The following is a 14,157-nucleotide window of genomic DNA, read 5'->3' as shown; positions in this document are numbered from 1 at the left end:
ATGAAAAAAATATTCTTCCCTATAACAAAAGCACCAACAGAACTGAAATTGTAATAATATCGTCATAAATGTATAAACTTATGTATATGCCGATCGCTGCTTACCTGCTTGGACCCCTGTAACTCGACCCTCTTATATGATATACCTCATCAATTTTGCATATGCCTTATTTTGTGCACATATCTAATTCTGTGAATCTCAAGAACTTGGAGGTATCGAATCACTCTGATACCATTAACCACTGTATACTTGTGTTGACCCGGTTAGGATCTTGAATGATATTTATATTTTTCTTTTATGTTTTACTACAGTAATAAAGAGTCGTCATAATTACAAAGCCACTGAGAGAGAACGAATATGCCTTCCATTTAAAATCCCTTGATCACAGACACAGCCAGTGCATGTCATGTCAGTTCGATGGGGAAAGAGAAACATGAAGAAATTTTGGCAGAAAAGACTGAGAAGGCTACAAAATCTATTAAAAACTATATGATTCGGGACGATTTTGGATTGTGCATTCCTAAGGTACACCTTATACACAATGATGTCTACTTTTGTACAGTCAGATACAGTGCTAGTGGTCAACAGTCATCACGCCAGGAGGAATGGAAAGTCCGGGTACGTGTGGAACGGGCCTTATAATAGAGGATTAATATGTCGTTCAACAAGTTTTGTTACTGTGGTCATTGACTGTTCTAATAATAAATTCTAAAACCTTTGCAATTACTGGTATATTGAATATGGCTACGTGTCTTTTACTTGGTAACATTTGCAGAAATAGTAAATTTATATTGTAAATTAATTTATTACCTTGTATGCGGATTATTGGATTTGTTTTACGTAGTAATGATATAACATCAACAATCATATATTGCTCGGTTAGACCGATTCACTCAAAAATGCACCCGCTATAGCTCGTTTTGAATATGTCGCGAACTTTTCAAAATCTCGTGGAATACCGTTGTTTATTGCCTAAATAATTGATTATCATATACACATGCCCAGATTTTAAGCAAGTAGGTAGGAAAACGTTTAAAGTTTGAGTCTTTACTTGTGTTTGGCCATATGCATAAATATAAAAATACTTCTGTTAAAAGGGTTCTCTCATGAACTAGATGTGCGACAAATCATCTATCTATCTAGATGATAGATAAACAATGCTCGGTGGCACTAAGCGTTACAATGAAAATGCTCTCCGGAATACGTAAGTTTTTAAGTGTCTTTTCTGAATGTTGACATAAGAAGAGAGATTTTTATGTCCAGTTGGAAAGAGTTCCAAAGGACAAAAGCTGCTGCACAGAAGGAGCGGCGACCATAGGTAGTCAGATTCCATCTAGATGTGTGAAGAAGACATTTATTAGATGAATGAAGAACACGTGATCATGCCCAAGGTGTTATTAAATTTCTGAGATATTGTGGAGTTTGTCCATTCAGGGCTTTGTAGGTAATCAGTAAAAGTTTGTAAACAATGCGTTGATGTACTGGAAGCCGGTGAAGGTTGGAGTAATGTGGTCGGATTTCTTGGTCCCTTACAATTGTAGCTGCTGTGTTTTGAGCTCGTTGTAAACCGCTGTAACTATGTATCTGGCAAGCCATACAGTAGCGCCAGTGAGGAGACAATCCCTGTTTACCCATCAGGTCAAGACCACAACCAGACACAGGATGTCGGAGATAAACGTCTGTTAAGACCTCAAAGTGGTCCCTGACTTCAAAGTGGTCTCCATCCTAAATATCCGGTAAGATAGGGGGTTAAACTCAAGTCTTACAACACCTAGCGCATAATCGACGCTTTTGTTGTCACATGGACGTTTCTGATGTAATATCAGCTGCTATTTGATACTTAAAGTTGGGAAAAAATGTACAAAATAAGGGCTGAGCATAGAATTAGCAACAGGGGAGGCCAGTGTCTATATCAATCATGACTTCTCTATAAGTGACTCACTTGAAGTCATATCGACATTATGAAGTCATTCTAATCGCTGCTCTTAAATACATAAACGGATATGAAATACAATTTGCAGCAGTGCTGTGGCGTATCAATCGCGCTTGGGGCCAAAATTCATCGCCACAATCCAGCCCAAAGACACTTTTGGTAGTTTACTTCGACTGGGACCATAACACTGTTCGGTTCATCACAACCCATTGTCTACTTCTGCTAGCTACCTCAATAATATAAACATGTATTTTCAACAATTTTCCAGTGAGCCGACGTCCACGACCTCTGCAACATTTGCCCTCTCGCGTAAACGCATTGAATACGTTTGATCTGTCAAACGTGGGGACTAATAACTGCAATGATCCTTTTATTCACAATATCGTAATATTAACAAACTTGGTAGAGCTAATGTATGAAGTTGCCCTCATTTTCCTTTACATTCTTTCATCTTCACTTTGTTGCTCAGGACATCCATCATCAATTGGAACTGTACCTTACTTCATAAACTGACACCACGTTAACCACCCATTGTGCAATCTAATAAAAAAGACATGATGAAAAATGTCATTATTTCCTGTTGTTCAGGTGTTTGTTACAATACAATTGCGAAAAAAATGTAAATTAAAACTGTCTATCCACATCATTTTTTCTTGGCTAAAATAATCATTTAACTTCAAGGGATATAGTCGTCGGAACTGCGCTCAAAGATAATACGGGACCCATACCACCCAAGGCAACAATGTATCCAAGAAACAATGGTAATTGATGAAAGTTAAAACATGTCTGTTATAATCTATCATTGTATAAATTTAATGTTGCAGCTATGATGATGAGGTGCATCTTGATATCGTGCATGAAATACATTGAATGTAAACCAGAAACTCGCACAGGCCCAGTTCTGACGATTATATCCCTTTAATACGGAAGTTACATCAGAAAACATTATATACTGTAATTACAGATGTGTAAGCTAAACCTTCGGCTATTGTTTCAGAAATCTTGTTTTATGTAGTGTAGCTATGTCAGTCTGTTGTTCTACTCCTTGAAGCATGATGATATATCCCTTGACTGGTTTATTTACACAAAGCAGGTTATTTATAGCATTAAAACTTTATGTGTTCATGCAAGTTGTACAGATGCTGTATTAGAATGTGTGAAGAAGGTGCCTTAATGAATAGATATAATCCATGGCAAAAAGGAATTCATTTCATCAAATTTCAATATATCACTCTAAGACAACCCCTAGGAACCTGTATACTGAATATCAAAGGCATCAGAAGAGTAGTTTTTGAGAAACACATTTTTTGACCATAAATGGCAAAAATTGCACCAATAATACAAAATTGTAGATTTCATCATATATTCAATATATCATATTTCGTTCATCTGTAGAAACCTGTATATCAAATATCAAAGCTGTCAGACGAGTGGTTCTGATGAAATAAAGTTTTTTAGCAGACTGTGATAAATAAAGTTTTGACCAAAAATGATGAAAAAATTCCTTAAAAATACAGATTTGTATATTTCATCACAACTTGAACAAATCTACGTTTGGTTATCCCTAGGGACCTGTGTACCAAATAACAAAGCTGCCCGACCAGTGGTTATGAAGAAGAAGATATTTTACCAAAAACACCTTTTTTGGTGCTAATTTGCATATTTTCAACAATTTAAAAAAAATAACAAAAAGAGTTTCTCAGAATCATATGTTGCATCTACGCAACAAATATCAAATCAGAAAGTACTGCGGTTCTCAAGATATTTGAGTGGACGGACGCCTCACAAACGGACACACATACATACATACATCCATACAGACTGACGACGGACGGATACCCATCCAAATAGCTTCTATAGACAACAGTCCATAGTAGCTAAAAATCAAAACGACCAAAAAAGCTGGCTGCGGCCCGTGGGCTACTCTGTGCAGCTAAATTTGCTTTCCTATGCGTGCACAATACAGCCCTGGGGATTAGTGGGCTAGTTTGGGTGTTGGAGTATATATCTCTATACGGAAATTCCTGACAAATTGTGTTTAAAACAATTTTCCTAAAAATAATCCGGACAGGTAAAACTAATCTAAGTTGGCAAAGAGAGGTACAGCAGCTTAATATGAGCTCACTCACTTCTATGATGAGCCTCCGAGTCTGCATTATATAACGCCGGAACATGTACGCAGGGCTGGCTCTGCATGGCTTGGCTGTGTGTTACCGGCGTTATAAGGCCCCCACCATATGCGATCAGTGTATGTGTGTGGGAGGCCGTATAACGCCAGTAAACCTCCCCGTGGGTGGAGGGATTGTGGCCGGTAACACACAGCCCAGCCGGCCCTGCCATGCAGAGGCAACGCAGGGCTAGCTCTGCATGGCAAGGCTGTATGTTACCGGCGTTATACGGTGTGGTGGGAGGCCATATAACGTCAGTAACACACACCCCTGCCATGCAGAGCTAACACAGGGCCATCATTTAGCCCTGCGTACAGGTCTTACACGGCCTCCACCAGGCCGTGTAACGCCGGGCAATCAGTACTCGCATGAAATATAACTTCGAGCAACAAGATTGAAACTATATGACTGTTTGAGGTGGTACTCACTCAGATGCTGATGGGGTTTAACCATGGAGATTCGTACAGTGATCAGTAGGTCGCCAGGTCTTAACGGTAATGGCTCCATGTAACAAGATGGCCGCCGTGTGCAGCGCAAACTCCCATGATGCTAATATGAGACACCCTAACCAGGTGAAAAAATATGACGTGCAGTTTTGGCTGATTCTCATGGTAAAATACATCGGAATTTTGAAAAAGTAATAAAAGTGAGCGCATATATCAAAAAGGACCAAAATAACAGAATAGTATTTGCAATGTTACAAAGTTCAACAACTTTATGCAAATATATGAATGAAAAAATCCCTGGACTGCGTAAAAATTTAGTTCAATTACAACTACGGGGACCACTTTGAAGTCGGGGACCACTAAGAGGTCTTAACAAACGTCGGACTTTATTATGACTGGTACAAGACTAACACAACTACAACAAGGCGATGCGGAGAGAGAGAGGGGGGACGCATGCGCATAACAACTAAGTAAAGAGTAAAGAGCCAACACGAGAGGGCGACATAACAATGCAACAACACATAGTGACGTAGAGCATTGCAGTAGTCAAGCTTTGAAGATATAACGGCGTGGACGATGATGGCACAGGAATCTCTTGACATGTATTTTCTGATACGACCAATTTTGCTGAGGAGGAAGTGAATAGCACTGCCAGTGGCACCGATATGTTGTCGAAATGTATGGTTTTCATCAAATATTACACCGATGTCCTCGAAAATGATGTGGTGTCAATAGCATTGGAACAGATGTTGATGTCCATGAAAGGCGCTGGTGAATGGTCAAACTCAGAGCGATACAAAATGACCTCCATTTTAGAGTCGTTTATTTTTAGCTTGTTTTGTGTCATCCAGCTCATAATATAATTGACAGCCTCTTCAACGGAACATGCGGCAGATGTGATGTCTTGAAAGACAGGTACAGCTGATTGTCATCAGAGAATTTATTGAACTGGTGATTATGGCGGTGGATGAGCTGACCGAGTGGTGATATGTAGATTATAAATAAGAGGGTCCAAGATCAGACCCCTGCGATATGGGATAGTGATATCAGACATTTAATGTAACTGACTGGGATCTGTCTGTGCAGTATGAACGAAGCCATTGAAGGGGGTAGATTTGATTCCAAGATTTGATAGACGCCGTAAAAGTATGTCATGATCAATTGTATCAACAGCTGCAGATAGATTCTAAAGAACCAGCAAAACCATTTGTCCAGAGTAAAGAGCAGTGAGACTGTCGTTATGAACAAGGAGGAGGGCTGCTTCTGTACTATGATATTTTCTTTAGGCAGATTGAAGTGGATCGAGTAGATTGTTTTGGTTTAAGACGTCTTTCAGCAGATCAACAACGACCTTTTCAATTACCTTCGACAGAAAAGGTAAACTGGAGATCGGACGGACGTTTTCGAGAATTTCTAGATCCAGGGCTGGTTTCTTTGTGAGCGGCTTGATGACTGCAGACTTCAAAGAATGGGGTAAAAAGCCATCAGTGACAGATTAGCAATCATTTGATAATCAGGTGTATCTTCTAAAGACACAGCTTGTCAAATGATGTGGAGATGGATCCAAACTGCATATGTTTGGCGTTTTCTTGATGAGCGCACTGATTTTTTCTTCTGATACTGGTTGAAAATGATCAAATGATACTGAAGAAACGACTTCCATATCACCACACGCAAGTGAGTTAAGGCAGGGGTCTAGTGTGAGTCCAGACCGAATTTCGAGCTGAAGTTCATTTCTCAAAAACTACTGGTCATATTTTGATGAAATTTGGTACACACACGTAGTTTCGATAGCTCTTTCAGTTTATGTCATTAAAATTTGCATAAAAGATGTCACGTGATTTTTATATCGACATTTACCCGCCAAAATCGAGTATATTTTATATCGGCATATTCCAAGTTGACTTGTAAACCATGTTTAAACTATATTTTTTCGGCATATGATAACAGATTGGGTTCAGTACAATCGATCAACACCCTTTACAAAGAAAAAATTTTGAGTTAATCGCCTCATATTTGAGCCAAATACTTACGATTTGTTGGAAACGTCAATTCTTGTTTGAATTTCGGTAAATTTTTAAAGAAACGTTACCAAATCATACATGTTAAAGGTGTGGTTGTAAAGATATTTTAAGCCTACGTTTCGGGATAGCAAAATTTCTCGAAAAAAATGCGATCCACAAGTTGGAATTTTGGAAAGAAATCTGGTCGCTTTGTACACGATCGGGACATCTCGCAAGCGATCCAAAAGGTCATGACCCCATCGCCTGTTAGAAAAACGATTATCGGCGCCTGCTCTATCACAATGCTTTATGGGAAATTTGACGCGTTTGATCAACTGTTTGCAGTGTATTCACCAGCTGCAACGTCTTCAAAAACTGTGATTTTTCTCGGGTTTTCGTCAAAATTTCTGGATTTTTCCTAATCATGACGTCAGATCAGACATGCGCAAGTAAGTTTACGTCAGTGTTGGTAATTTTTCTGTGAAATAAATGTGGATAATGAATCTGAATACCAAATTTGTTTGCCGACTCGTCTCTCCTCCTAGGACAAAGAATACAACTTTAGGCACAAAGATCTTCATATTTTTGCAAATTTTTGTCATTTTATATCAAATTACCGCCGCTATGCGCAAGGCATTATGGGCTACAATAGGCGCCAAATTTAAGAGGCGAGCCAGGAGAGTTTTTGCCGGCAAAAATTTGGTAAAAATCACCCTGAGATTTTCCGTCGATCAACGCCAGTGCTATTGCAGTATGAGTTTCTGTAGCTATTTTATGACGATTGCTGCCAGGGGCACGAAAGTCATCGACGTAGAGGCCGGAAAGTTGCCTTTAGGAGAGTCTGAAAATAGTGTTGGCAGTAAGAAACGCGCCAAATTGATGCCTTCAGCGCAGCTGTCAACAAAGTGCAGGTATGACAGATACTGTGACATGATGAAGACAAACCACAATATGTTGGTCGATTTTAAGCTATTCCAAGGCAAGGTACGTCTGTTTGAGAAAACCTGAGAGATAAATGCAACTGGGAGAATTACAATCGAGCTGGCGAAAAAGAAACCTTCTTGAATCATTTCTCATACGCCAGTTGGAAGAAGTTGGCATTGTATAGGCAAAAGCAACACTCGCCTGTTGATTGTTCTGCATGCCAAACAACAGATGTTGATAAGCATATACTTAATAAGCACAACAAGAAGCGTGCAAGATCAACCTTTCTTGAGGCAGTGAACGAAATCAACAATTTAAAGGAAGGCATGAATAACACAACAATTGGGAAAAGCTCAAATACTGATGGGATCAAAGTAAAATACACACAGAGAGATAAGTCTAAGCAAGCTGATGATTTTTATTCAAGGTGCAATGCTTTCTTTCTGAAGATACACAACACAGAATTTGCAGATGAGCTTACAAATCTCCGGAAATTACACCTCCATAAAATAACGCCAACTCAGGCTAAACAACAAAGGAGATCAAATTTAAGACACGCAAAGAGAAAGATTGAAGAAATATATGCTGAGGGCTTTCGTGATTTGTACGCTGTATTGGGCACAGGTACGTCATTTGCGTGTTATGAAAGGGCACGGTTAGTTCAGGAATTCGAATCTCGTAATTCAGCAGAAGAGCGGGTAAACCGTAGACTTGAACTTGAACAGATGGGTAAAAGATCCTGTCACAATCACGTGGGACATCATACATCAAGAACCTGGAATAAAGAAGAATTCATAAATGAAATATCCCAGTACAAGGAAGGTCAAAGTGTAAATTGGAGTGAGCTAGGAAGAAAATATCAAGTCCCCTCTGTTTCTGATCATGGTGTTATCGCAGCAAATGCTGGTCAGATAATGAAAGACTATGCAAGAAATCAAGGTATAGATGTTGACAAATTTAATGTGAACAAGAAAGTGCAGGGAAGAGATTATGATAGAAAGGTGAGACGTAAATGTAAACGAGGTCCACGAGGAGAAATTACTTTACCCCAGCATCAGTCAGCCAAGAAACTGCAAGGCATTCTCAAACAGAAAATATTGAGCGGTGAAATCGACATTGGAGATCTTATTGCACCAAGGGTATTCTCTGTACAGAAGCTTGAAAACAATGAATTGAAGAAAGAAAGAAAGCTATTCTGTGTATGGAAGAAAAATACCTCTGTTGAAGATCAGACAGGAAGAACTGAGACGACATGACGAAGCTGGTGTGTTGAGAAGTAACAAAGCTGATCATTTTGAAAGCCTGCAAGAAGAGGACCTTGCTGCTGTCCTGAAGAAAATCAATGAATATGATGGTGATATGTCAGTGGAAGCTATGAGAGAAAAGGTGAAAACACTGGCCACAACCAGACACTTCAAAGTGTGGCATGACCACAGCAGTGTAGCAAACCACTCACATGTAGTTTTCATGGTGAGTTGGATGTATGATCCTGCAGTGTTTCTCACCAGACAAGAATATGCAGAATTGTATGGCACCCCGTTGGACATTCAGAGTCTAGTTGAAAAGCCTCGTTTGTACATAATGGGCAGATTTAATTGTTCTGAAGCAGACCAGTTGTCCTATATCGATACAAGGGTTGCTGATTTGATAGCTGCAAAAAAACCTGTCACATCATTGGAAAATGTTAAGTATGAAGACACCCACAGGTTCTTCCATGGTGATGGACCATCTCAAGAATTTGAAGAAGGTCAACAGGTCGGTGGGCATTTCCAATGCTTGTGTGGTGCAGATGCAAGACGGCATGATGACTTGAGCTACTGCTACAAGATAAAGCCATTGTCGTATGAAGACAAACGCTCCCTTGTAACTAAAAATAGTGTGATGTGGAGAAAGAACAGATCAAAACTACATCCATTTGCAAATCTGTCTGTGAAGGAGCTCAGAGAAGAACTGGAAGAGAGACGAAGATACTGATGGGTTATTGAAACCAGCTCTACAAGAAAAGTTAAATGAAATTCTACATGGAGTCAGAAGAGTGCCTTCATTATTACAACAAGATCCTGAGGCCAAACTTAGTGAAATCAATTGTGAGAAGTATGAAGTACTGCGTTGTGAGCCACTCCATGACCTCAAGGGCCACATTACAAATCTATTTGAGGAGTTACCTTCTCATGTTGAACACAAACAGGACATGAAAGAGTTTATCAAACACGCCTGCAACAACAAAGATGAAATCCGTGGATCTGATGCAAGGAAAGCTATCATACTTCTATCCAAATATATTGAAGGGCAGATTACCGGGGGTAAAATGAGCAAAGATCAAGGCCAACTCATTGATACACTGGTGGAAATATGTGAAATCGCTTACCAACGTGATGAGTACAGAAATCCACGCTAAGTATTGAGATGCTACAATCTTGCATTTACTCATGGCTACCTGTGCAAAAAGGTAATTGGCTGTCCCAAAACAATGACAACCCGGCGGTTCTATGGCAGATATTTTCATAATCTTACTGTGCATCTTCCTGAACAACTGAGAATTGTCTGCCTACGATCAACAAATACTGAAAACCAGGAACGTGTTTTCAATCGCATCAAAAGAATCACAAAAAACACTTCATCAAAACGTCCGGGTGGTATAATCGGTAATGCAATAGTACGACTTCATGCAGAAGATGAAGTAAATGCTGAGGGAGACTCACTTGAAAAACAAGAAGGTGAAATCAAGAAGCTTGCAATACAACTACCCCAAAATGCTAACACAGTTCTAGGAAAGGAACTGCTACAAAGAAGGCCAAGACTTGTTCAAAGTCACATAGAGAGGATAGCAGACTATGTGTTACCTGGCCAAGGTGTATGGTGGAAGGTGACTGAAAATGGAATGGAGTTTCATGATAGTTATGCTGAACCAGAATTCCGTGAGGTAGGTAAAAATGATTGTATTTAGCAGGAAAATTGTAGTCCTGCATGTTATGATGCTGCAAATATTTGACTGATCACATGTGGTAATATATCACACTCTGTGTTCAACATACTTAGACAACCAGTGTATGTTTAATGAATAATTTATAGTTATTTACAGATCAGAATTTATCAGTCAACGAGAATATTGCAAATTGTCTTTATGTGTTAAGTAGACACAAAATAATTGAAATATTACCACATATTATACATGTTTTGCTCTTATCCCTGTGAAATTCAACACTTACTGTATAAATGTTTTCAGGAAGGACTAGCACTGCATCACTTCCGTTCCACAACATAGTACAAGGTGAGCCAGTATGTTGCTGATTGCTGGACCAAGTGTATTGAGAAGATGCAAGATACTTCTTCACAGTTCACATTACCATTGAAGCAAGTCCGGCTGTACAATGAGAATGGAGACAGCAGTGATGTAATTGATATGATGGACAATTCTGCCAATGGCAACGGTGAGACATCAATTTACAGTGATATCAGCTTTAATGTAGTCCCCCTGAGGGATTGTGAAATAAATAAATATTAAGACATCTCATAAGAATTGTATGTGTATGTTCTGTTGTAATTACAATACTATCTCTTGTAGCTGAAAAATTATATCATGGTTTATATTAACAGGCAGATATTACCCAATGTCTATAAATTTGAGTGTTTTGTCATTTACCGTACAGGCAATAATGATGACAGTACTGAAGACATATCAAACCCTGAAGAGCCTGAAATTAACACTGGTTTTTACAATGAGGAAAGTTGCAGTGGTCCAGATGAAGATGTGTTTGTAGAAGTTGAACAAGAGGATTACATAGCACAAGATACTCCTACCTTTAGTGGCAACGGTGGTGGCAGGCAATGCCAAGATGAGTTTGCTTCGTCAAGTGATATTTCAGAGGCTGTGAATGAAGTTGAAGATTCTGAAAATGTCAACAACATAAACATCAGAACAAGGACACAAACAGAAATGACTGCCAGAAACACTAATGACAATAAAGACACTTGTGATGACAGAAGTGCAAATAACGCTGTAACAGCAGTAGCAGATTCCACAAATAAATCAAAGGAATCAGACACAATGAAAAATGTTGAGTTCATTCTCGGTAAAACACTTGAAGTCAGAGAATTCAGTAAATACAGGTGACAGCTCAAAAATAATCCACACAGCAGGGAAATAAAAGCCAGAGTAGCATCAAAAATATTGAAAGCATATAATACAGCAAACTTTACAATCAAAGAGTGGGAGAAACAGTTCTGTGTGTCTCATTGTGGTGATCTTCCTTCCCTAGATGACTATAAAAGTAATTCAAAGATACACAGAGTCTACAAACAGAAACTAATAGCAGCAAAATTTCTGCAACACTGGGGTGTTGACTATGAATAATAATATAATGTAGTTTAGATCAAAGAATTGGAAGAGACTTACCATCAGTCATTTGAATTAATCATGTGACAGTGCTCTTCACATTCTCATGCCTTTCCTTCCAGTCATTGACTTCCAAAAGCATATTCTGTAGAAAGTTATTATTAACTTTATGCTCTTTTGTTGTATGCAGGAAACTTGTGTCTATATCATGAAATATTTGATTGCTGTGTACATACTTGATTACTGAAACAATTTAGCAATGAAATAAGATACCAATCAAATAGTAATGTTTGCCTTTATCAAGTGTGATAAAACATGGTCAAACATGTATTCTGTGCAGGTTCTCGCACAGTCAATTATTGCATGTACATGTGCTGTCTAAGAAATTTTTGAATCTGTTGATGTTGATCTACATCAAATCACTCTAAATTTTGTGGATGAAATAGTCCTTGCTGAGCTGACTGACCATAGTACAAAGAGAAAATCACGTGATTTTTTAAGGTCACATAATCAATGAACTAAGTGACCCGTACCTTGATGTACCTTGTCATGTAAATAAAACGTTTATTCAGTCACAGCCAATGGAGTTTTTGTCCACCTCCCTCCTTCCTGCCGCCATTATTACACAAGCCTAACTTATACATTTTCGAAAATACGGATCGGATTTTCCTCTCTTCACAACCGTAGTTCATAGTTATGAACAAAGCAGAGTTTGCCTACAAAGCTCAAAGGCAGCCTAGCCAGCCAACCCCAAAACACGTACTGTTTACGCAAGTTGACCTCATACTATCGTAATCTGTCTGGGCCGTGGCCGTTCAGCTACACACAGCTCATAGAAGCATATTCGCGTTTGTTACTCACCATATGATATAACTTTTGTGACAAACAACGGCCGCTGCAGCAATTCTGCTTTCTTTGCAAGCAATGTCCATGTGTTCCCGAAATATTTGGTCCATATATACTGGTGAGTTCGTGATTATGAACGCCCTGAACAGGCAAGCTGGCTCAACGCGTCAACAGGGACGCTTACGCATGCGCAGAGTTATGTTTAAATATTCATAAGTCTTGATGCATATTCATGAGAACGTTTCTCGCCCATGCCTTAACCTACTTGCGCAGACATCAGATGAGCTTTGAGCATCTAGGCATGAGCGGATGTCTATGATCTTTGTAGAAAAAAAGTAACTGAAACGATTACTCAATTTCAATGCAGAAGTGTGGGACGGAAGCAAATTGTGTTTTGGTGACGATGAAATTGATGATACAATTTGAAGAGAGACTTCTGGTTATGTGCAGTCTCCTCAATGAGATCTTCGTAGTAGTTTGCTTTTGCGTTTCAAATGAGGGCATTGGTATTTTTGCATGAATCTAAGTAAATTTGTCGATGAATTTCGATTTTTGGCTTACACCACTGTTTCTCAGCAGAACGTCTAGTTTTCTTGGCAATTGCAATTTCGGGTGTATACAAATTACAGTTTGATCTCACAGTGACGATACGCTTTTTCGTTTGTCCTTGCTTGTCAAAGAGTTCACAAAGTTTTGAATTATAGGTATGAACCGCATCATTCAGATCACGTGGTGGATCAGAGAGTACTGTAATCCTGTCAAGGTCTTTCAACAATCCTTAGTTGAAAGTTTACACAGTTGACGATATGTAAAGTCCTTTTTGGAACTATATAGTTTCGGGAGAGATAACTTTGCAAAAACAGGATTGTGATTAGAGGAACGGAAGCCATCTACATGCAGGGATGATACGAGTTAGTCATTGTTGCATATTACCAAAGCCAATGTGTGTCCGTGTTTTTGGGTTGGCTCATCAACAAACTTAGCAAAGTTATACGAAGACAGAAGATCTGTAAATTTCCTGGCATTGGTATCATTGATATTGTCCACAGCGATTTTAAAGTCACCGATAAGAATTATATTCCATGCATATGTAGTATAGTTTACAATGGTTGATCTAAACTCGCTAAGGAACTGAGTAACCACATGGAGGGGGACGATAACAATCACAGCTTTGAGTGAGATGCAATTGTATTGAAAGGTTGCTTCCGAGGCTTGAAATGGACTGATTTTATGTTCAGGTTTCCAAGCAGTCAATGTCAAGGTCGATTTGTAAATAAAAGCTATACCACAATGGGTAACACCAGTAGTTGACTTCTGTTCAATGAAGAGGTGTTGGAAAGAATATCCATTTGGTGTACAGTCATTGATAAAATGTTCTTCTCCGGATTCATTCAGCCATGATTCTGTAACACATAAAATGTCAATGCCTTTCTCTACTATGTAATCAGCAACTTCCGAAGATTTGTTACTCAATGACTGGACACTCAATGTGGCTAATGTC

The 14,157-nt window shown here is 39.0% G+C and overlaps 1 protein-coding gene and 1 long non-coding RNA gene across 3 annotated transcripts in view; one reads left to right on the top strand and one right to left on the bottom strand.

The window, feature by feature from the left end:
• LOC139123450 (piggyBac transposable element-derived protein 4-like) overlaps positions 1–14,157 on the top strand; it is a 909,605-nt gene that overhangs the window by 876,588 nt on the left and 18,860 nt on the right. The gene's annotated exons all lie outside the window — the stretch shown is intronic.
• On the bottom strand, positions 7,993–12,858 carry LOC139123393 (uncharacterized). Of its 2 annotated transcripts, XR_011549649.1 has the most exons (5): positions 12,672–12,858; positions 11,871–11,955; positions 11,276–11,364; positions 10,684–10,838; positions 7,993–8,249 (listed from the first exon to the last, which is right to left on the bottom strand). It is a non-coding gene; the product is annotated as an uncharacterized lncRNA (long non-coding RNA). The 2 variants fall into 2 exon arrangements; XR_011549648.1 differs by lacking the exon at positions 12,672–12,858 and having other exon boundaries at positions 8,004–8,249; positions 11,871–12,021.

Source organism: Ptychodera flava, chromosome 2, assembly GCF_041260155.1.
Source record: "Ptychodera flava strain L36383 chromosome 2, AS_Pfla_20210202, whole genome shotgun sequence".
Taxonomy (NCBI): Eukaryota; Metazoa; Hemichordata; class Enteropneusta; family Ptychoderidae; genus Ptychodera; species Ptychodera flava.
This window is presented reverse-complemented; position numbering and strand designations above follow the sequence as displayed.